Source organism: Panthera pardus, unplaced genomic scaffold (genome assembly GCF_024362965.1).
Source record: "Panthera pardus isolate Hobbes unplaced genomic scaffold, ASM2436296v1 HiC_scaffold_16, whole genome shotgun sequence".
NCBI classification, from domain to species: Eukaryota; Metazoa; Chordata; class Mammalia; order Carnivora; family Felidae; genus Panthera; species Panthera pardus.
Window position 1 is genome coordinate 51,730,194 of NW_026526721.1, and position 25,493 is coordinate 51,755,686.

Below are 25,493 nucleotides of genomic sequence, written 5' to 3' on the forward strand. Positions count from 1 at the left end.
AGGCAGAGAGAGAGAAAGGGAGACAAAGAATCCAAAGCAGGCTCCAGGCTCCAAGCTGTCAGCACAGAGTCCGACACAGGGCTCGAACCCTGAGATCATGACCTGAGCCGAAGTCAGATGCTCAACCAACTGAGCCACCCAGGTGCCCCAATATATCCCACAAATTTTGATGTATTTTCATGAATATTAATTTTCACAATATTCTAAGTTATTCTTTTTGCTTCTAATCTTTCTTAATCTGAATTCTGATTTCTTTGTCGATCCTATAATTAGAAGTATATGGTTAGTTTCAAATATTTCAGGTTTTTCTTTTTTTGTTATCTTATTAATGTTTCTAGCTAAATTCCCTTGTGGTCAGGAAACATTTTCTGTATAATTTCAAATGTTTTAAATTTGTTGTGATGAGTTCATGAATGTTTGTATCTTGGGTAATACATAATATGAACTTAAGGAGAATATGTATTCTGTTGCTGTAGAGTGAATTTTTAATATATAAATATCAATTAAATCAGTGTAGTTGATAGCACTGTTCAGACCTTTGTCTCTTTCCTCATGATTTGACTAGTTGCTCAGAGAGCAGCTATGAATGTGAAGTTCTTTATTCCTTTAATTCTGTCAAAATTGTTCCATGTACTTCAAAGATTCATATTTTTAGCTGTTATATGTTCTTGTTGTGTTGAACTTTATCATTATAAAATGTCCCTCTTATGTTTGTTAGTAAATTTGACTTTAAAGTCCATTTTTTTATGAAATTAATATAGTCTCTCCAGTCTTTATAAGACTACTATTCGCATGATACATTTTTCTTATCCATTCACTTTCATCTTGTGTCGGTAAATTTAAAATATGTCTCATGAAGACCACATAGAGTTGCGTCTGGTTTTTGTATGGTTTTTTTTTTTTTGCCATTCAAATAGTCTCTGCCTTTTGACTGGAGTGTTTATTCAATTAAAATTTAAAATAATATAGGTCTACCATTTTATTTCTTGTTTTATATTTGTCTCATATTTTTCATCCTCTGTTACTCCTTTTCTAACTTTTTACAAGATTATTTAAATATTTTCAGAATTCTCTTTTAACTTGAATATTCTTGATGCCTTTTTGGCTATTCTTTTATTTTCATAGTCATTGTCATATACGTGATATTTAAAATAGCCTCATTACTATATGAAAAATGTAAAATATAAAAGTGTTTATGGGGCGCCTGGGTGGCTCAGTCAGTTAATCTTCTGACTTCAGCTCAGGTCATGATCTCAGTCTGTGAGTTTGAACCCTGTGTCAGGCTCTGTGCTGACAGCTTGGAGCCTGGAGCCTGCTTCGTATTCTGTGTCTCTCTCTCTCTGATCCTCCGCCATTCAGACTCTGTCTTTCTCTGTCTCAAAAATAAACATTAAAAATTAAATTAAATTAAATTTAAAAATGTGAATTTGCCTTCATTTTTAAAAAATTTAGCCAGAGAAAGAATTCTCAGTTAAGAGATCTTTCTCATTCAGCACTTTTAGATATTTTTCCTTCCATTTTTGGGATTTCATGGTGTCTGATGTTAAGTTAGCCATGAATTTGGACATTGTTCCCCTACCCAGAATATGTTTGTTATTGCTTTTATTTTTTCCCTGCTGCTTTGATACACTGTTTAGCTTTGGCTTTTAAGAGTTTGACTATAACGTATGTTAACATGGGATTTTTTGAGTTAACTTTGGTTGGTGTTCATTTAATTTAAAACCTTATATCAGCCAGTATCTACTTTTCAAAAAATTTGGAAAAATTTTAACCATTATTTCTTTAAATATTTTTGTGCCCCAATCTCCCTTTTCTTTCTGGTATTTCAACATTCATTCAATCATTTGTTATCACCTAACAGATTCATGAAGCCCTGTTCATTAAATTTTTTTTCTATCTGTTATCTATCTTGAAATATTTGTAGTGATTCTATATTTTGGATCATTTTTTTCCTCTTTCACGTTCATTTGGCTAAAAGTCCACCTACCGAATTTTTATTTTTGGATATTGTACATTTTTAGTTCTAAAATTTTAATTTGATTCTTTTTCCTTGTTTTTATTTTTTTATTAATATATTCATGCTTTGGAAACAGTTTATTTTTCCTCATTGATGATAGTTATAATAACCTCTTTAAAATTTATGTCTCCTAGCTCAAACATTTGGTTCATCCCAAGGCCAGACAATTGATTTCCTTTTCTCTTGAAACTGTGTTTCATTCCTAGTTATTCCTAGTTATCAAGTAATTTTGAACTTCATTTTGGACAGCATCAATGTTAAATTGCAACGATTCAGGATTTTGTTATTTCACTCCATTGACTGTTTTTATTTGCTTTAGGAGGTAACTTTCTTGTCTGAGTTTGAACTGAAATACTTTGTTTAGTATGAGATACCTCTGGGTTTTGTTCTGGTAGTTTTTCTTTAATTGGGTTTCCTTAGTCTGTTCTGCAGATGCATGATTTGGGAGTCAGATAAACGGATAAACAGATTTGGGGATTCTTCTCTCCAGCTCTTTTCTCTTCTGGAATTCCTACATGGAATCTTGAATCCACTTTTCTGATTCTCTAGCCAGAAATATGGCAACGTTTTTCAGGGAGTTCCCTTCACCCAACCCTAACTCTTGGGCATGCTGTAAAGACTACAATTATCTCTAGTCTAAAAGTTATAGAAAAGAGAACTTAGTTGAGGAGACCTGATTTCAATTTCTCCAGTAAATGTGTACTGCTCACCAGCATCTACCCTCCATTGTTCACATACTCACGTATACAAGGCAACAGCCTAGACTCATTTCAAATTTTTCTCTTTGTCTTACATGCTTGGTTTTGCATGTCATAAACTATATAAGGTGATGGTATATTTTAAATTAAGGGGAAAAAGGCAATTATAAGTAGATTTTTGCATTTACTCAAATCAGGACCAGCTACATAATTTGTAACATCAAGTTAAAATGAAAATGTGGGGCTCTGTTTTTAAAAATTAAGAAAAAATCTTTTCTTTTTACCACAATCTCTCTCTCCTAACTTGTCATGGTTTTTTTAATTTACTATTTAATGTTAAGCTCTCTCTGGCTTGAGGATATTCATGGAGTGAGTCCAGATCTTCATATATGATCAGCCCCCAACTCAATTCAGGGTCCTGGGCACACACACCTGACCCTGACCCACCTTAAACCTGTAGCCAGGCCTATGCTGGGGGCAGATAGCAGTGATTCCTGGATGTAGGCAGGAGTGTAGGCACCTAAGAAGTCTCCTGTAGTAGTGTTGGAAGTAGCACCATGTGGGAGCTGAGACTCCAAGGGCTTAGGTACCCAAGTGCTTCCTTATCCCATCAGACTTCCATACAAAAGAAAAATTCAAAGACAAAATTATTAGAGGGGGTGGCCTGGGTGGTTCAGTCTGTTAAGAGTCTGACTCTTGAATTTGGCTCAGGTTATGATCTCATGGTTTGAGAAACTGAGCCCTGCACTGGGCTCCAAGCTGATAGCCTGCTTGGGATTCTCTCTCTCCCCTTCTCTCTCTGTCCCTCCCCCACTAGCGTTCTCTCTCTCTCTCTCAAAAATAAAATAAAATAAACTTCAAAGATAAAGTTATTAGAAAATTCAAAATGGCAGCCACAGAGTATTTATTCCCAAGCATAGGGCCTCCTTCTGAGCTTAGAATCCTTTTAAATTGCATTGGTCTCACAACCATGAATCTAACCTTGATCCAGATAGTTTCCACTTCTGATGTTCCTCACTCTTTCTTGAGGAACTAGTTTCTCTTCATCCTGAAGAACTTCTTTTAGAATTTCTTATTGTGCAAGATTGCTGGCAACAGATTTTCTTGCTTGCTTGCAAAGATCTCTTTCTACTCTTCCAAGCCTGTGTGAACTCTCCACCAGAGTCCAACTACATCTTTTCACTCCTTGGTAATTTTAGGTAATTGTTTTTTGCATTATGTCTAGGTTATTAGCTATTTTCTGCAGAGGAGGGTTTTCTGGAATGGTTTATCCTATCATTACTGAAAGCAGGACTTGATAATTTTTTTTTATTATTTAGTCTACTTTTCTAGGTGACTCAGTAAGAATAGCTATATAAACTAAATGGTTTTCCATTCTCAGAATCTGAAAACTTTGAAAAACAACAAAAATATTGCAATGATTATTTTCTTCCCACAGAATAATTATTATCTGTGTCCTTCCTTTCTTTCTTTTCTACTACAGAACATTTCCTTTGAGGAGCTGTTCTGTCATATTCTCAGTCCTTTTTGGTCAGGACTGAACATATTTTGTAGAAACTAGGGAAACTATGTGGTTCAAGCCTGGTTAATCAAATCTCTCCAATTTCTTGACTATATCCTTTAATTAAGAGATTGGTAAATAACCCAAGCTTAGGCAACTGAGGGAGAAAAAGATCTTGCTTTTCTACCAGGATCAATAGCTGAAAAAATAATATTTGTCTCTGTTGCTAACATTTGTTGAGGACCTGCCTAAGAATGATGTCAGCAAAGAAACAAAGAAAGCCTTATATGAATTAAAAAAAAAACTTAATTCATTGAATGATAACTGCCTGTTATTTGAACCTCTGCTATAGCTGGGCCAAAGCCAACATCATGGCTAAACTACCCAAATATATAAACCAATAAATTCACTTTGTTTGTTTAAGACATTTGTCACTTATAATAAAATGAACTCTGTCTAATACTTTTTGTCGCTTATCAATATATACGTAAAGTTATATCTCAAACCAAGAAATTAAATCAAGTTGTTTTCAAGGTGTACCTTTTTTAAGAGGTATTTCTCCTACAACCTAGTATTAAATAAAATCAAGTAATATAATCTTTAAAGAAGTTATTCCTTGTGTATATATTTTAATGGAATGACACTGTAAAAGCTAATCTGTAACCCATTTATTTACCTAAAATATTGTAAGTATTTTATGGTAGAAATTTTTCTAATGGCAAATTTGATAAAACTTTTTGTATCCCTACCTTCTATAATCAAAGATCAGCATCCCTAATAAAAAGCAGTAATAATAGCTTTGATGAATACTTTAATTCTGTAGATTCATAAAGCATAATGATGCAGTGTTATATATTTATCCAACATTAAATTATTAAATACTAATATGGATATAATATACTCATAAAGTGTAAGCATAACTTAATTGATATTCTAAAGTTATTCTTTGTAGAAAACTAGATTTACAGATCCTTAGGGAAATAATAGATTCCCTTGTCTTAATAAATAATGCAAAACTATTTCCAATGGTATGCAGAACATAAGATGAGTAGAATCTCTTTGTTTAACTACTATTTAAAAATTTGTGTGTGATATCAACTAAGTGTCTAATTTGAATTTTTATCTTACCTTTTATACTTTTTTACTGTCTTATACACAAAGTTTAATGATTTTCATTTTAGAATTAAAGGCTAAATTATACCATTCCCATTGCATACAGTTTTTCTAGATAAACATTAGTTAATAATTTTAAGTGCTGTGATGCATTGTTTAAAGATCACAGTAATTATCATGTTATGATGTTGTGAATTAAGCACACAAGTTGGCAAAGTAACTAAAAAAGCACATGTTGCCATAAGAATGTTGACTCATCCATGCAACAAAGTACTGCATATTAAAATGTATATTCTTTTTAAAAATGAACCAAAAGTTTAATTTCCTTTTGGAGCTCAACAAACTGTGTCTTTCACAGAACTTTTCTGTTGTCTTGAATCAAAACAAAGAAAACATAAGAACAGGAAAAAAATTCAATGAACTAGAAATAGAAGGAAATTTCCTCAACCCAGCAAAGATCGTCTATGGAAAACCCATAGCTAACACTATATTTAGTGATGAATGACTAATTGCCCTAACATTGTGACAAAGATATCTGCTCTCACACTTCTAGTCAACACTGTGCTCATGGTTCTAGTCAAGGAAATTATGCACGAAAAAGAAATAAAAGCATTCAGTTTTGAAAAGTAGAAGTAAAATTATCTCTATTTGCAAATGGTATAATCTTTTATATAGGAATCCTAAAGGACATACACACACACACACACACACAAATACACAATTAGAACTAATAATGAGTTCTGCAAAGTTGAAGTATACAGGATCAATACACAAATATCAACTGCATTTCTATATTTTAGCAAGGAATAATCTGACAAGAATAATAATTAAATAATAATAATTAAAAGAATAATTCTAATTGCAGTAGCATCAGAAAGAATACAATTCTTAGGAATAAATTTACAAAAGAAGTACATTATACTGAAAACCATAAAACACTGTTGAAATAAATGAAAGTGGACCAAAATCAATGGAAAGACATCCCATTTTCATCCCATTTCATCAATGGGAAAGACATCCCATTTTCATGGTAGGAAGACAATATTGGTAGATGGCAATACCTTCCAAATTGAGATACCACTTTACACCCTGTGGAATGCCTAGCACCCTAAAGACAAACGATAACAAGTGTTGGTGAGGAGATGAAGAAACTGGAACCCTCATACATTGGTGGTGAGAATGCAAAATATTGCAGCAGTTTTAGAAAACAGCTTAGAGCTTCCCTAAAAGGTTAAATATGGAGTTACCATACAATCTAGTAGTTCTGCTCTTAGTTATGCACCCCCAAGAACTGAAAGCATATGTCTACCTAAAAATATATACAAAAATGTTTATAGCAGTATTATTCATAATAGTGAAACAGTGGAAACAAGTAATGAATGCATACACAAAATGTAAAATATCTATACAGTGGAATATTATTCAGCCATAAAATATAAATGAAGTACTGATACATGTTACAACATAGATCAAACTGGAAAATATACTAAGTGAAAGAAACACTGCACAAAGGGCAGTATACCATAGGATTCCATTTATCTGAAATGTACTGGATAGGAAATTCCATAAAGACAGAAAGTAAATTAGTGGTTTCCAGCATCTGGGAACAGGGAACAGGGAGAGAGTGATAGCTAACAGGTACCGAGAGTCTCTTTTTGGGATTCCGAAATTGTTCTAGAATTAGATAGTGGTGCTGGATACACCACTGAAATGCACACTTTTAAAGGGGGTACTATGGTATATGAATCATGCCTCAATAAAGTTATTTTTCTAAAAGGACAGAAAGAAAGAAATAGTAGGATGAAAGAATCCCATCCTGATGTGGACATTATATGAATATTGAACAGAGTAATTCTCTTTGGTATTTTTATTTATTATTTTTTTTTAATTTTTAAATGAAGATTCTTTCTCTAGATATCTGAAAGTAATGTACACCTCTTTCATGGTAATGGTAGAGACCGCCTGCTCCTCACTAAGCTCATTTCCTTCTTTTTTGGACAAAGAAGCAAATTATTATTTTTAACCATGTGCATGAGTCCTGACCAGTTACGGAAAGAAAAGTATTGATATACACATCTTCCCATACTGGCCGAGATAAAACTCCCATGCGAGACCCTCCATAGTCTTTCCCATTTATTAGCTTAATACAGAGAAGCAAGAAGGAAGCCATGTGCCAACGATGGCAGAGATACAAGGAAAGACTCTGAACAAATGAAACAGCAGAAGAGAGTTTCTCCTGTAATCGTTAACATCTATTTTGATATTTAAATAAATAAAAACAAACTTTTATTATCTTCTGCAAATAACATGTTGGGGTTTATGTGTTACTCCAGAGGTTTTTTTTGTGTTTTTTTTTAACTATGAAACTATTCTTACTGGGTGAATTCCAAATTAGTAAACCAATTATGAGAAAATCAAGACAATCAGAAGCATCACATGGGAACAATTATTTTACTTCAGGTAACAGAGTTTGCATTGCAGAAAAAAAGTAAAACTGACTCTGAATAGTCATAAAAATGTCACGTAGCATTCACTATATAAACAAAAACTGATAGTTGAACATTTAGATATGGAGCTTATACTTTAAACTTCTTGGAAAAAAAAACTTTTCAAATTTCTTATATGTAGTAATTGGTAGTAATACAAACTTTTCCATCACCTCAATTTCCTGAATAAGGAAAATCATAAAAACTCTAATGTGAAAATACTTGAAGCCAGCTTTATAATGATTCTTCCTAAATTATTCTCTAAAAATTTAAAAATATTATGTTTAGTTTCATAAGTTCAACCTATAAAAAGCAAAGATAAATTGCTATAACTACTTCCTTCATGCAGACAATTTTCACAATTACCTTTCAAAATTTTAATTACTTAAAATTACTCGGAAATTATTCTTTAAAAACAAAATGCCTTATTGTAATAGAAACTCATACTTCAAATATGAGGAAAAAATTTTACTCAGATTTCTATAATGTATATTTGATTTGAGTACTAAACAGTTAACCCAAATTACACATCACATATAAAAATTGAGGTCCATTTTGAGTTCTACTCAGTTATTTAGGGTGACTATCGTGAACCTATATGGTAATATTTTGCAGTCCCAAATAAGAATACATCATTTTAAGGTTAAAAAAAACTTGACATGGCCATTTCAGTGCATCTTTATATAGGCACATGAAAAACAAAAAAAAATGTATTGCTTTTAACAGTTACAGTGTGGGTGCATCACACTTCCTTGATCTGTATCTTCTCCATGGCTCCTCCCTTTAACTGTAATTCCTAAGGCTGAGACTTGAGTACTGACTTACAGTTGTGTTCAGCACTGGGTTGAAGAGTGGGGATGTGATAGGGAGGCTATTTACTCACATTACACGGCAATAAACATTCCAAAATTCTAGAGGCCCAAACACATCCATGAACTAGGATGTTCCACTTGCCAAACAGACTACTTTTTGCCATCTGACTGCAGCATGCTTGGTCTAGCTTCCGTCATTTCTTGTTTGAACTACTGTAACAGCATCATAATTGGTTCTAGTCAATCTCACCACATAAAATAAGTCAACATAGAGCATCTTTTAAAAACATAAATTAATTCCAGTCTCTCTAATACTCAAACTTTCCATAGCCTTGTAAAAACATCTAAACTCTGATACCAAGACTTCAGTGATTATAGAATAGGACCACTGACTCCATCTCTGACCATATCCCACATGGTTTTTTTCTTTCTTTACTCTATAAAAGTCACATTGTTCCCTCCCTGTTTCTTTTCTTTCTTTTTATTTTTTACCTGCTTTATTGAAGGATATATTACATGCCACAAAGTCCACCAATTTTAAGTGTACATTTTAACAAGTTTTAGTATATTCACACCTTTGTGCAACTAGCAGCACAGTTTAGTCTTAGAACACACTATTTATCCCAAAAAAGTTATCTTGTACCCATTTGCAGTTAATTCCTACTCCCACTCACAGTTTTAAGAGACTATGGATTCGCTTTCTATATTTATAGTTTTGCCCTTTCTGGTAATTGAATGTAAATAAAATCGTACAATATATTACCTTCTGTCTCTGCCTTCTCTCATTTAGCATAGTGTTTTTAGGCCTAACTATATTGTAACATATAACAGTAGTTTATTTCTTTTTATTGCTGACTAATATCCATTTAATCATTTCACGGAAATTTGAATTTTCTCTATTTTTGACTCTTTTGAATAATGTTGTGTGAACACGGATATCCAAGTGTTTGTGTGGACATGTGTTTTTGCTTTTCTTTGGTAGATAGCTAGGAACAAAATTACTGGGTTATATGATGTTTATGTTTAGCTCTTTAAGAAACTGCCAGACTATTATCCAAAGTAACAGTACCATTTTGTTTGCTACCAGCACCAGTTTCCCGTTTCTCCACAGCTTAGCAATACTTGATATTGTCAGTCATTATTCTAGAGTGTATAGGGCGTCTCATTATAGTTTAATGTGAATTTTCCTAATGACTATGTTTAAAGCCTTATATGTGTCCAGTTGCCATTCCTATATCTTCTTTGGTGAGTGTCTCAAATATGTTGCCCATTTAAAAAAATTAGGTTGTCTTCTCATTGTTAGCATATGCTTTTATATATATTGGATATGTGTCCTTTACCAAATAATTTTCTTCCAATCTGTAGGTTCTCTTTTTATTTTCTTCCATTTCATTAGTTGTACTTATTTATTTCTTTATTCATTTTTATGAAGTCTTAACTCCTTTTTGAACAAACCAAATAGGCTTTAGCTTTCTTACTCTTCTTTTTTTTGCTAGGAATGTTCTGTTCCCTGTTCTCATTTCCTCATTTCCTTCAGGTCTCAGTTCAAATGTTACGTTCTTAGAAAGTGATTCTTTGACTCACACCCCTTCTTGCTGGTTATTGGTGCTATTTAACAAAGATGCTTAGGTCTGCTTCCTTCCTGGCTACCCTGTGGCCAAGTGGACCTTGCAATTAACTTTGGGCAATGAGTTGTAAGTAGAAGAGAGAAATATCACACTTCTTTCTGGTTCACCTTCTTCCAGATCTCTCTTTTTCCTCTAGCATAACAACCAACAACACACAAGACTGCCTGATTCTTCAATCTAGGTCCCTCAAAGATTACAATAAGTAGGGCCTGGTGCCAATGTACTGTGTACATACAAAGAACGTTCCCATGGAAATTCTTTATCCATTTACACAGATTTTTCTTTATAGAATTTAGTACCTGACTAAATTCTTGCCTTGTCTACTAGCCCATGAGGTGGGGATGTAGTTTGGATCAGTGTTATATCCCTAGCACTAGAACACAGCCTTGCACATAATATGTACTTAAGAAATATTTGTTAAATGAATTTGTTAAATGAATATGGCCCCAGATCAACAGAATTGTGCTAAATTGGGCATATAAAAATATAATGCATTCTTTAAAATAGCATCTGAGAATATTTCCAGGTTTAATTTTGCTCTAGCTATTTATTAAAAGCAGCAGAGTTTGAATGTACTTATAATTGGATTTTCATTGCTTAAAGTTCCTATCTTTGATAAAACTTATAAATAAAACACTAAATCAATTGAGAATTATTTAATTCCTCTAAGTCTATACACTGTATACATTGCTTACTAAGCAGGAAACTTGGGCCAATGCTTTCAAATGTAAATACATGTTAGTCCTGCATTATCTTTTAATCACTTCTCACTAAGGAATTATATCCTTAGCTAGATATGGCAAGGCACATTATTTTACCTTGCTGTCTCAGCATCTTTTCTTTATCTTGGTTCCTCATGGTCTGCTGATCCTCATCTGTGTACCATGTTAATCTGCAATAGATTGATCATGTCAATGACTCTTTCTCCTCATTGTAAATGGGTGTCTTAACTAGTCTGGAGAAGGAACATTAAGGTTGTTATCCTACAGAGTTAAGACACCAGCCCTATGATCTACTCCTTCCCTAGCCGCCAGGATACCCCCTCCTCAGAGACTGTACATTTTTTGCACACTCTTTCTGGGATGATCTCCTTTCAGAAATCTTGCCTCACTTCTTCATTTTCCTTCTATCTTGGCTCATATGTGCCCTTCATATGCAGGAGATTCCCAAAAACTCCATGTAAAATTGAAAATCATCCTCAATCCTAAAATGACCTCTAATCCCACTTCCTAGTCTTATTTATCTCTTTAGCACTTACTGCTATCAGAAATGTTATTTTTTTCTTATTTATTCTATCAGCACCACAGAGAGAAAACTATATAAGTTCACAAATTTTTGTCTCTTTTTGTTTAACTCTTGTGTTCTCTGTGCCTACATAACTGCCTGGAATATGGTAAACAATGAATACATGTTTATTGAATAGAAGAATTTCCTTACTCAAATAAGGAATAAGATGCTTCCTAGAAGGATAGGCAGAAGCGATGGGGATGGAAGACTTTCCACAATGATGCTTAGACATATACATATATGTTTACTAGACTAGGGTACCCTGACAGAAGACAAACCATAAGGTGTACGGATAAAAAAAAACTTGTTATAAGGAGAGGTACAGTAAGTCATTCTAAGGAGGTGTGCAGGGAGCAATGACAAGGCTTGAGAACATGTTTCAGTGCCAAAGAGTGAGATTAACCATTAATGTAGTTCTGCTCTGGCATAAAGTCCCCCTACCCTTGGGTAGAGTAGTGGTACTACTTTGTTGTGTGAGTTGTTGAAAGAACTGCATCATACTTATGTCTGTGACATTTGGAGCACTCATAAAAATTTGCTTTAAGAGCCAACGCTTTGGTCTCATTTCATGGGGGCAGTATGATCAAGACAGGCCTTCACATCCACAGATGACATCTAATGACAATGACGGGTGGCAGAATTTAAACTCTATCAGCACTAGTTCTCAGAGGGTGTAGCAGATTTACACTCTGCCACCACTTGGGTTTGAACTCATAAAGACAGGAATGTTGGGGCGCCTGGGTGGCTCAGTCGGTTAAGCGGCCGACTTCGGCTCAGGTCATGATCTCGCGGTCCATGAGTTCGAGCCCCGTGTCGGGCTCTGTGCTGACAGCTCAGAGCCTGGAGCCTGTTTTGGATTCTGTGTCTCCCTCTCTCTGACCCTCCCCCATTCATGCTCTGTCTCTCTCTGTCTCAAAAATAAATAAACATTAAAAACTTTTTTTTAAGAAGACAGGAATGTTATGGCCTGTAGCTACACTCCTGTGAAACTGAGATTGCAGAGTGCACACCAAACTGAAAAAAAAATCAACACTGACCATGGGTGTATTGAGGCTCAAGTAATCTACACAAGCCCTCGAGGAAGAGTAACAAAGAAGGCAGGTTCTCCTTCCCATTTCTGAGCAGCTCCAATACAAATATATGTGATTGAAGCACAACAATCTGGTATTGGTTGCACTGGCTCTGGGCATTATTTATTTCAAGTTATCCCATATGTACAAGGTGGAAAGGTAGGTGGCCATATTGGCAGTGTTGCTGGTACCAACCTTCTAACTGAGTGAGCACCACTGTGGAAATGTTAGAGACTCCTGACATGACTATCTTCGCTTGACAGCAATGAGCAACAATCAAAACAGAACTCTGGGCACTCGGGATTCCCAAAATTAAGGATTTCCAACCTTACTTAGGTTGTATGTGGTGGGGAACTCCGAAAAGAGGCTGTATTCCTTTAACCAAGGGGAAAATGGCAAAGAACATTTTACATTTGGGGACCACAAATGTGGCCTCCAACTGAACACAGACATTTGAAACTCAGTACGAATTATAGTAAATTCTCAGGAATCTCTGCTTTAAATGTTTATATTTTAAACATGGAGTTTTTATTAACTGAATTCACATAACCTGGCTGCTGCAAGTACTAGCACTCAACTGTACATATACAGGTAACGTAGACTCTTAGAGAAATATGCCCTTCAATGTAGTACTGGAAAACATATGTTTTACCTGTCTCTTAAGAATGGCTGTAAAACATTGCCTGCCATGGTGGTGGCAATAGGAGGGCTTTAAAAATTCCCTGGTGTTTTTGGTTGGGAAATTAAAGCTATTAGGCAAGTAACATTACTCAGCCTTCCTCAGTGAACACAAATTACTACTGCAATAGTTTCTATATCATAAGTATTCAATAATCTCACTGTGTGTAACAATCCTCGATTTTTTCCTGGTTAACCATTTCATCCTATATTTGTTATCCTGGCATAGAAGAATGGAAAATAATAGTACTACCTTTTCCCTCCATATGGATTCATCTCCACACTGAAAACTACATCACCACTATTAGCACTATAGCACCTCTGTAGCAAGCTAAGTCAATTTGTATCAGCAAAGCTAAGGATGCTCAACTCACAGATGCCTTTATAAGAGCATTCCAACTTGAATATGCTCTGGAGTGAATTTTAACCATTCAACCAAACTCTATTATTTCTAGGGATACAGAGCATATTCTCTTATTTCTTCTTACTCTAGTCCTACCCGTATGAAGTCCAGCCTTTTGAAAATTAGGCCAGGAGTAAACTTGAATTTATTCGCCATGAGAATGGGACCCATGTATAGATAGCAGAAGACCTCAAGTTCAAAGGATTAGGTAAATCCAAGGGTTATTCTAAAAACTCTGAAGTCTAAAACACCAGAGAGAGTTTCATGTAGTCACCAAATCTGAGAAAATAGGATTCAGGATTCACCCTCATAGAGGTTCATAGGGTTGAACCTCTGTAATTATTGAGATATTTTAACTGAGTGATTAGGAGACAATAGTGAAGGCAGGAGGTCATTAAACAAAAGACTAGGACTGCATCCATCCTGTAGCTTTCGCTTAAAAGTAAATTAAGACTTGGTGCCTAAATAGATTGGCCCGATTTAAAAGGCCAGATGCAAAGTAACATTCATATAGTTAGACATCTTTATACAGGTATTTGGTGCAGTAGCATCAAATGTGAACACACTGTTTTAATTACTGAAAATATATGCAAGCAATCATTCTTCATTACCTTGGCTTCATCTCTAAATGTGAAAAGAATAATAGGCTGGGTATGGGAAGAATTAGGAAATAGGTTAAGAACTGAAGTTAATCTCAAAAATGGAGAGGAAATTTCTGTTCATTCACTTTTTCCTTTTACTCAACAAAATGTTTTTGAATGTTTATCATTGTTAAGCAGAGGCATCTGTTACGCACTTGATTTGGCATTGTTTACTAACCTAGAAGTTTATAGTTTGATTTTAAACCCTGTTAAATAATCCAGACTTTTAAAAAGGGAGAAAAAATAATTGTGAGAAAATAGGCCATATCAAAATATCGGGTACCTACCTACCTACCTCTGTTTCTTTGAAAAAATACCTATCAATTTATTTTTTGAAAAGAAGAAAATGATTAACATATGAGTATTTACAGTCTTGTTCCCTTTAATATCTGCTAAGGTATTGTCTGATTGACAATGACCAACCTTTCCTCCATATGTGTGTGCACCAACACACTCAAACTTTATCATCAAGAGTGGCCTGGAGGAGCCAAGATGGAGGAACAGCATGGAAGTTTGTTGTGTGTCTTGGGTCCATGAAATACAACCAGACCAACACTAAACCATCCTACACACATAAAAACTGATTGGAGGATTAACACAACAATCTGTACAACCTGAACCACAGAATTCAGCAGGTATGTGGTGCGGAGAGCTGAACTTGGGGGGTGAGAAGCCACGGCGGGAAGGGAGGTGTTTTCGCGGGTGGAGAGAGGACAGAGATGGGGCGGGGGGAGAATATGGGAAAAGCACCCCTCCCCAAAAGCAGCTGGAGAGAAAGTAGAAAACTGAAAACAGCCACGGGGACTAAACTAAAAAGGGAGAAAGGAGAGGGTTTAAGTGACATTAAGACTGTAAACAAGGGGAGCGCAAAGGCTGCAACTCCACAGCTCAATACCTGGTGGTGCTCTGGTGGGAAGGGCAAATCCTCAGGAGCAAAGTGGGGTCCGGGAGGTTCTCTTGGGAACACGGGGAAAGCGGTTCCACTGCTGGAAGGACATTTAGTAGAGACTGTTGAAGCCACCTGGTCCCAGCAGACACCAGAGAATGGCCACATTCGCTGGTGCTGAAACAAGGTTGTTAAGGGTGAAGCCTGGTGTCAGATGTGTGTTGTGATTTTCCATAAACCCTGAAACGCTGCTACTACACTGTCTCGTGAACTTTTTCTGGGGAGGGCTGGCACTCAGCCGCAGTCTCAGGCACCGGCAACAGCAGGGTCCAGCAAGCATCCCTGGGTGCAGCCAACATTTGTCCATTGCTCGGTGAGACCCTCCCACAAAGGAGCAGAACAGGTCAAAGCCGCAGTCCTTCAGAAGTAAGGGGCTGGGGAAAACAGCCGCATCTGAGACAAAACTCGGGAGAGAGGTACTGCCTGGAGCCTGGTCACGGACAGTGAAAAAGCGGGGAGTGCACGAAAGCTGAACACAGAGGATGGGTGCGTGATTGCTGATCTGGGAGAACAGTCTGGGTAGCTGGGTGACGCCATTTCACGCATGCGCATCACGCATGAGCTCCCGCGCATGCACATATGCACCTACGAGCTCTGCAACAATCCACCCCAGTAGGCCAGTAGTGCCATCTACTGGAGAACTGAGCTGTTACACTGAGCCCCGCCCAACTGGGCCAACCTCGCTTGTCAAGAACACGAGTCTCACCGCCTACTTAGTTTATGGAATATAACACTCCATAGCTACAAAGTCTGACTTCTAGGGGAAACGAAGAAATTTCAGTCCTACTTCAATCTGTTAGCAGGTCCATCTATTCACAGTTCTTTCTTTTTTTCTCTCTTTTTTTCTCTTTTACAGTATTCTTTTTCTTGAATACAGAAATAGAAAAAAATCATTTTTATTTTCAATTTTTATTAAAATATTTTTCTTTAATTTTTATTACTATGTTTTTTACTTGTGTGTAAATTTTTCAAATTCTATTTTCCTTAAACCTTTATATTTTAGTCTACTTCAGTGCATTCACCTTTTCAAATTTTCCAACGATTTCCTTTTTATTTTTTATTTATTTTTCTTTTTTTCTATTTTTGATTTCTTTTCTTTTTCTTGAATGCAGAAAGAGAAAACCTTCATTTTTACGTTCAATTTCTATTAAAAATACTTTTTCTTTAATTTTTCTTACTATATTTTTTGGTTTTATGTAAATTTTTTCAAATTCTATTTTACTTCCATCATTTTAGTTTAGTTTATTACAGTGTATTCACTTTTTCAAATTTTCAAATGATTTCCTTTTTTTCTCTTTTTTCTCTTTCGTTTCTTTTCATTTTCTTGAATAAAGAGAAAAAATCATATTTACAGATGAATATAGATCATGAATATATATATTCATCAAAATATATATATATATATATTTATATTTATATATTTATATATACCAAAAGCAACAAAGATTAGAAAGGACCAGAGAACAGCACCAGAAACTCCAACTCTACAAGCATCATAATGGCATATAATTCATATCTTTCAGTATTCACTCTAAAAGTCAATGGATTCAATGCTCCAATCAAAAGACATAGGGTAACAGAATGGATAAGAAAACAAGATCCATTTATATGCTGTTTACAAGAGACCGACTTTAGACTTAAAGACACCTTCAGATTGAAAATAAGGGGATGGAGAACCATCTATCATGCTAATGGTCAACAAAAGACAGCCGGAGTAGCCATACTTATATCAGACAAGCTAGAGTTTAAAATAAAGACTGTATCAAGAGATGCAGAAAGGCATTATATCATAATCAAGGGGTCTGTCCACCAAGAAGACCTAACAATAGTAAACATTTATGCACCAAATGTGGCAGAACCCAAATATATAAATCAGTTAATCACAAATATAAAGAAACTCATCAATAGTGATACCATAATAGTAGGAGACTTCAACACCCCACTCAAAGCAATGGACAGGTCATCTAATCAAAAAATCAATAAGGAAACAATGGCTTTGAATGACACACTGGACCAGATAGACTTAACAGATATATTCAGAACATTTCATCCTAAAGCAGCAGAATATACATTCTTCTCCAGTGCACATGGAACGTTCTCCAGAATAGACCACATTAGCACACAGATCAGTCCTCAAGAAGTAAAAATGATCGAGATCATACCGTGCATATTTTCAGAGTACAGCGCTATGAAACTCGAAATCAACCACAAGAAAAAAATTGGAAAGGTAATAAATACTTGGATACTGAAGAACATCCTCCCAAAGAATGAATGGGCTAACCAAGCAGTTAAAGAGGAAATTAAAAAGTATATGGAAGTCAATGAAAATGATAACACCACAACCCAAAACCTCTGGGACACAGCAAAGGTGGTCATAAAAGGAGAGTATATAGCAATCCAGGCCTTCCTAAAGAAGGAAGGAAGATCTCAGATACACAACCTAACCTTATGCCTTAAGGAGCTGGAAAAAGAACAGCAAATAAAACCCCAAACCAGCAGAAGACAGGAAATAATAAAGATTAGAGCAGAAATTAATGCTATTGAAACCAAAAAAAAAAACTGCAGAACAGATCAATGAAACCAGAAGATGGTTCTTTGAAAGAATTATCAAAATTGATAGACCACTAGGCAGTTTGATCAAAAAGAAAAAGGAAAGGACCCAAGTAAATAAAATCAAGAATGAAAGAGAGATGACAACCAACACAGCAGAAATAAAAACAATGATAAGAGAATATTATGAGCAATTATATGCCAATAAAATGGGTAATCTGGAAGAAATGGACAAATTCCTAGAAACATATACACTACCAAAACTGAAAGAGGAAGAAATAGAAAGTTTGAACAGACCCATAAGCAGTAAGGAAATCAAAGTAATAATCAAAAGTAGTAATCAAAAACAAGAGTCCAGGGCCAGATGGCTTTCCAGGGGAATTCTACCAAACATTTAAGGAAGAGTTAACACCTATTCTCTTGAAGCTATTCCAAAAAATAGAAATGGAAGGAAAACTTCCAAACTCTTTCTATGAAGCCAGCATTACCTTGATTCCAAAACTAGACAGAGACCCCACTAAAAAGGAGAATTATAGACCAATTTCTCTAATGAACATCAATGCAAAAATCCTCAACAAGATATTAGCCAACCAGATCCAACAATACATTAAAAAAATGATTCAACATGACCAAGTGGGATTTATACCTGGGATGCAAGGCTGGTTCAATATCCACAAAACAATCAATGTAATTCATCACATCAATAAAAGAAAGGACAAGAACCATATGATCCTCTCAATAGAAGCTGAGAAAGCATTTGACAAAATACAACATCCTTTCTTTATAAAAACCCTTAAGAAAATATGGAATAGAAGGAGCATACCTCAATATGATAAAAGCCATATATGAGTGACCCAACACTAATATCATCTTCAATAGGGAAAAACTGAGAGCTTTCCCCCTAATGTCATGAACAAGACAGGGATGTCCACTCTTGCCACTGTTATTCGACATAGTATTGGAAGTCTTAGCCTCTGCAATCAGACAACACAAAGAAATAAAAGGCATCCAAATAGGCCAGGAAGAGGTCAAACTTTCACTCTTCACAGATGACATGATACTCTTCACAGATGACATGACATGATACTCTTTTGGGAAAACCCAAAAGATGCCACCAAAAACTGCTAGAATTGATTCATGAATTCAGCAAAGTTTCAGGATATAAAATCAACGCACAGAAATCGGTTACATTCCTATATACCAACAATGAAGTAACAGAAAGAAAAATCAAGGAATCCATCCCATTTACAGTTGCAACAAAAACCATAAAATACCTAGGAATAAATCTAAGCAAAGAGGTGGAAAATCTATAGAAACTGAAAACTATAGAAAGCTTATGAAAGAAATTGAAGAAGACACACAAAAAAAGGAAAAAGATTCCATGCTCCTGGATAAGAAGAACAAATATTGGTAAAATGTTGGTACTACCCAAAGCAATCTACATACTCAATGCAATCCCTATCAAAGTAACACCAGCATTCTTCACAGAGCTTGAACAAATAATCCTAAAATTTGTATGGAACCCGAAAAGACCCTGAATAGCCAAAGCGATCTTGAAAAAGAAAACCAAAGCAGGAAGTATCACAATCCCAGACTTCAAGATACACTACAAAACTATAACCATCAAGACAGTATGGTGCTGGCACAAGAACAGACACTCAGATCAATGGAACAGAAGAGAGAACCCAGAAGTGGACCGACAAACGTATGGCCAACTAATCTTTGACAAAGCAGGAAAGAATATCCAATGGAATAAAGACAGTCTCTTCAGCAAGTGGTGCTGGGAAAACTGGACAGCGACATGCAGAAGAATGAACCTGGACCACTTTCTTACACCATACACAAAAATAAACTCAAAATGGATGAAAGATCAAAATGTAAGACAGGAAGCCATCAAAATCCTTAAGGAGAAAGCAGGCAAAAACCTCTTTGATCTTGGCTGCAGCAACTTCTTATTCAACATGTCTCCAGAGGTAAGGGAAACAAAAGCAAAAATTAACTACTGGGACCTCATCAAAATAAAAACCTTCTGCACAGTGAAGAAAACAATCAGCAAAACTAAAAGGCAACTGACAGAATGGGAGAAGTTATTTGCAAATGACATATCAGATAAAGGGTTAGTATCCAAAATCTACAAAGAACTTATCAAACTCAACACCCAAAAAACAAATAATCCAGTGAAGAAATGGGCAAAAGACATAAATAGACACTTCTCCAAAGAAGACATCCAGATAGATAGCCAACCAACATATGAAAAAATTCTCAACATCACTCATTTTATTTTTTATTTTTTTAAATTTACATCCAAATTAGTTAGCATATAGTGCAACAATGATTTCAAGAGTAGATTCCTTAGTGCCCCTTACCCATTTAGCCCATCCCCCCTCCCACAACCCCTCCAGTAACCCTCAGTTTGTTCTCCATATTTATGAGTCTTTTGTTTTGTCCCCCTCCTGCTTTTATATTATTTTTGTTTCCCTTCCCTTATGTTCATCCGTTTTGTCTCTTAAAGTCCTCATATGAGTGAAGTTATATGATTTTTGTCTTTCTCTGACTGACTAATTTCACTTAGCATAATACCCTCCAGTTCCATCCACGTAGTTGCAAATGGCAAGATTTCATTCTTTTTGATTGCCGAGTAATACTCCATTGTATATATTTACCACTTCTTCTTTATCCATTCATCCATCGATGGACATTTGGGTTGTTTCCATATTTTGACTATTGTTGACAGTGCTGCTATAAACATGGGGGTGCATGTGTCCCTTTGAAACAGCATACTTGTATTCCTTGGATAAGTACCTAGTAGTTTTTCCCTTGCTGCTTTCATGATTCTCTCCTTGCCTCAGTATTTTGTAAATTTGACTATGATATGCCTTGTCGATGGTTGGTTTTTGTTGAATCTAATGGGGGGTACTCTGTGCTTCCTGGATTTTGATGTCTGTGTCTTTCCCCAGGTTAGGAAAGATTTCTGCTATGATTTGCTCACATAACACTTCTACCCCTATTTCTCTCTCTTTCTCTTCTGGGACCCCTATGATTCTGATGTTGTTCCTTTTTAATGAGTCACTGATTTCTCTAATTCTTAAATCGTGCTCTTTTGTATTAATCTCCCTCTTTTTTTCTGCTTCATTTTTCTCTATAAGTTTCTCCTCTATATTGCTGATTCTCTGTTCTTCCTTGTCCATCCTTGCAGCCGCAGCATCCATCCATCCATGATTGTAGCTCAGTTATAGCGTTTTTTTACTTCATCCCATCTATTTTTTACTTCTTTTATCTCTGCAGAAAGGGATTATAACCTATTTTTGACTCCAGCTAGTATTCTTATTATCGTGATTCTAAACTCTGGTTCAAACATCTTGCTTGTATCTGTGTTGGTTAAATCCCTGGTTGTCCTTTCTTCGTGCTCTTTCTTTTGGGATGAATTCCTTCGTTTTGTCATTTTGAAGGGAAAAAAGGAATTAATGAGGTAGAAAAATTGAAATTAAAAAAATATTAACATTTAAAAAATATTAAAATTAAAAAATATTAAAATTAAAAAATATTAAAATTAAAAAATTAAACACACACACACAAAATCAAATAAATGATGCTAGATCCTAGGTGTGTTTTGGGTCTAGGTGTTGAAAGTGTTTTGACAGATTAGAGAAAAAAAGTGGGAAAGAAAAAAAAGAAATCATTTGAGAATTTGAAAAAATGAATACACTGAAGTAGACTAAAATGAGATGATGGGAGTAAAATAGAAGTTGAAAAAGTTTACACAAAAGAAAATGATTTAGAAGAAAAAATTAAGAAAATATATTTTTAATAAAAGTTAAAAATAAAAATGATTTTTTCTCTTTCTGTATTCAAGAAAATGAAAAGAAACGAAAGAGAAAAAAGAGAAAAAAAGGAAATCATTTGAAAATTTGAAAAAGTGAATACACTGTAATAAACTAAACTAAAATGATGGAAGTAAAATAGAATTTGAAAAAATTTACATAAAACCAAAAAATATAGTAATAAAAATTAAAGAAAAAATATTTTTAATAGAAATTGAACGTAAAAATGAAGTTTTTCTCTTTCTGCATTTAAGAAAAAGAAAAGAAACTAAGAGAAAAAAGAAAAAGAAAAAAGAAAAGGAAATCGTTGGAAAATTTGAAAAGGTGAATACACTGAAGTAGAATGATGGAAGTAAGATAGATTTTGAAAAAATTTACACACAAGTAAAAATATAGTAATAAAAATTAAAGAAAAATGTTTTTAATAAAAATTGAAAATAAAATTGAATTTTTTCTATTTCTGTATTCAAGAAAAAGAATACTGTAAAAGAGAAAAAAAGAGAGAAAAAAAGAAAGAACTGTGAATAGATGGACCTGCTAACAGATTGAAGTAGGACTGAAATTTCTTCGTTTCCCCTAGAAGTCAGACTTTGTAGCTATGGAGTGTTATATTCCATAAACTAAGTAGGCGGTGAGACTCGTGTTCTTGACAAGCGAGGTTGGCCCAGTTGGGCGGGGCTCAGTGTAACAGCTCAGTTCTCCAGTAGATGGCACTACTAGCCTACTGGGGTGGATTGTTGCAGTGCTTGTAGGTGCTTATGCGCATGCGTGGGAGCAGTGAAAATGGTGTCACCCAGCTACACAGTCTCTAGTATGGGAACTGTTCTCTCTGATCAGCAATAGCACACCCATCCTCTGTCTTCAGCTTTCGTCCACTCCCTGCTTTTTGACTCTCCGTGATCAGGCCCCAGGCAATACCTCTCTCCCGAGTTTTGTCTCAGATGCGGCTGTTTTCCCCAGCCCCTTACTTCTGAAGGACTGTGGCTTTGACTCGTTCTGCTCCTTTGCAGGAGGGTCACACTGAGCAATGGTCGAATGTCAACGGCACCCAGGAACACTTGCTAAACCCTGCTGCTGCTGGTGCCCTGAGACTGTGGCCAGGTGCCAGTTTGCCCCAGAAAAAGTTCACGAGACAGCGTAGTAGCAGCGTTTCAGGGTTTATGGAAAATCACAATACACATCTGGCACCAGGCTTCACACCCAATGATCTGTTCCAGCACCAGCAAATGTTCTCTGGGGTCTGCTGGGACCAGGTGACTTCAACAAGTATTCTTCCAGCAGTGGAACTGCTTTTCCCCGTGTGGTCCGAAAACCTCCCGGACCCCCTCTGCTCCTGGGAATTCGTCCTTCCCACCAGAGCACCGCCAGGTATGGAGCTACAGAGTTGCAGCCTTTGCGCTCCTCTTGTTTACAGTGTTAATGGAATTTAAACCCTCTCCTTTCTGCTTTCTCCCTTTTTAGTTTAGTCCCTGTGGATGTTTTCAATTTTCCATGTTCTCTCCAACTGCTTTTGGGGAGGGATGCTTTTCCTGTATTCTCCCCCCACCACTCCATCCTCTCTCTGTCTGTGAAAGCACCTCCCTGCCCAGCACGGCTTCCCGCTCCCCAAGTTCAGCTCTCCACTCTGTGTACCTGCTTAATTCTGTGGTTCAGGTTGTGAAGATAGTTGTGTTAATCCTCCAATCAGTGTTCTACTTGTGCAGGATGGTTTAGTGTTGGTCTGGCTGTATTTCTTGGACACGAGGCACACAAAAAACTTCCATGCTATTCTGCCATCTTGGTTCCTCCCTATTGTCTTTGTTTCTTAACTGAAAATGTACAACATAAATAAATTTAAAAATAAATCTAGTCATCTATACATAAAATAGTCTAGTTTAAAGGTTTTGATATATATGCCTTAGAAAGAAGGGAAAAGGTATATAGATAGTAAAGCTGCTAAGATTTTCCACCAGCTGGTGACATTTTAACAACCTTGTAAATGAAAAAATGCACAATGCTTCAAATTTACTTTAAGATTGCAAATAAGAATCTGGAAAATAATTTTATCAAAAAAGTGACTTATAACATATAAAGAATATATCATATTTATAGGTACTAGACATTTGTAAGTTTGGTTTTTATACAATCCAAAATTTCCTGTGTTATTACCTGCATGCTTTTGTCTTCTACACACAGAATTCAGAATTTTGTACCAGCAGACAAACCAACATTTCAGGATTTACCATCTTTGATTTTGCTGTATTGTTTTTAAAGTGAATATAAAAACAGTAGAAAAGAATGTGTTGTGCTAAGAATAAAAGGCAAATCTCTTAACTTTAATGTAATTGAGATAATGATTGCAATCATTGTATATGCCAATGTGAAAATCATTAGGTGTGAAAAAACTTCAGTCATAAGACTTCAGCTTGTCAAGTGTGGATTTAAATGTGAATTAAAAGATCAGAATTAAAGCACAGGTATGAAATCCTGGATACATCATCAAAGACCCTAAGAGATGAGATATAATTAAGGAAATTACAATATTTTTAGTCATCTCAGTAAAGAATCTTTTTTGTGTAACATGTAAATACAATATTCCCCCTTGTCCATAGTTTCACTTTCCCTGGTTTCATTTATCTGTAGTCCACTGTGGTCAGGAAGTAGATGATCCTCCTGACGTGTTGTCAGAAGATCAATAGCAGTCTTAACACTATGCCGTGATGTCTACGTCATCATTCACCTCACTTCACCTCATCTAGGGGGTATTTTATCATCATCATCGCAATAAGAATGGTGAGTACAGTCCAACAAGATATTCTGAGAGAGTCTAATGGAGAAAGGGGACTATTATATATTTTCTAACTTCTATTTAAGTTGCCCTTACATTTGCAAATTGGCTCATGATACAGAGCGATAGAAGGAATAATCAGTCAAATCCTTATCTTTCTGATTCCAACAATCAGGCATTTCCCACTAAACCATTCTTTTTTCTATAGATGCAAAACATTTTATTCAAGATCTAAATTTCAAGACTCTAGCCAACTTCAAGAATCAATGAAATTGGGAGTGAATGTCAAATCTGAAGAAATTCGGCAAGTTATTTAATCCATATTATCTCATTTTGTGACTAAAAATTTTAAAAACCAAAAGATATGAAGGCTAGGGTAACACGCTTTTATTCTCAACCTGATTCTTCAATAGCAACTACTTGGGTTTTCACCAGCATGAAAGTGCAATTGGAACGAGATGTACTTTCAAGTCTTTGTTTCCTTCTCTTATGCTTGTTTCTATCTGTGTCCAGGGAATCCAGCATCTGTTGCCAGTTAAGCTCATCAGCACTCTTCCATAGGTTCCCTGCTGCTTCACTCACTCTTTATAGTGTATCAGCAGGGGCCTATGGCTGCTTGGGATGTCATTTTAAGCTCCTCCCTGTCAGTGTCCAATGGGATCCATATGTGAGCCTGAGCACATATGTACATCATGGTTTGGATGCCATGACAACTAGTGGATGACAGTCATTAAGAACACAGAATAGTTGGGGCACCTGGGTGGCTCAGTCATTTAAACGTCCAAAATTGGCTTAGGTCATGATTTCATAGTTTGTGAGTTTGAGACCCACATCGGGCTCTGTGCTGACAGCTCAGAGCCTGGAGCATGCTTCAGACTCTGTGTCTTCCTCTTTTTCTGCCCCTCCCCCGATCGTGCTCTGTCTCCCTCTTTTAAAAATAAATAAACACTAAAAAAATTTGTTAAAGAAGAACACAGAATAGTTGGAACATTTGCACATTTTCATGACTGCCAGTTGAGAGATTTAAATGCTGTTTTCCAAACCATATGTACAGCCATTAGGGGTCATCAGGATA

General features: G+C 35.7%; 1 long non-coding RNA gene across 1 annotated transcript in view; it reads right to left on the minus strand.

Annotated features, from left to right (window-relative positions):
- LOC109266338 (uncharacterized) overlaps positions 1-25,493 on the minus strand; it is a 129,712-nt gene that overhangs the window by 22,029 nt on the left and 82,190 nt on the right. Inside the window, exon 2 of the long non-coding RNA XR_002079669.2 lies at positions 11,074-11,147. This is a non-coding gene — a long non-coding RNA (uncharacterized LOC109266338). The remainder of the gene's footprint in view (positions 1-11,073; positions 11,148-25,493) is intronic.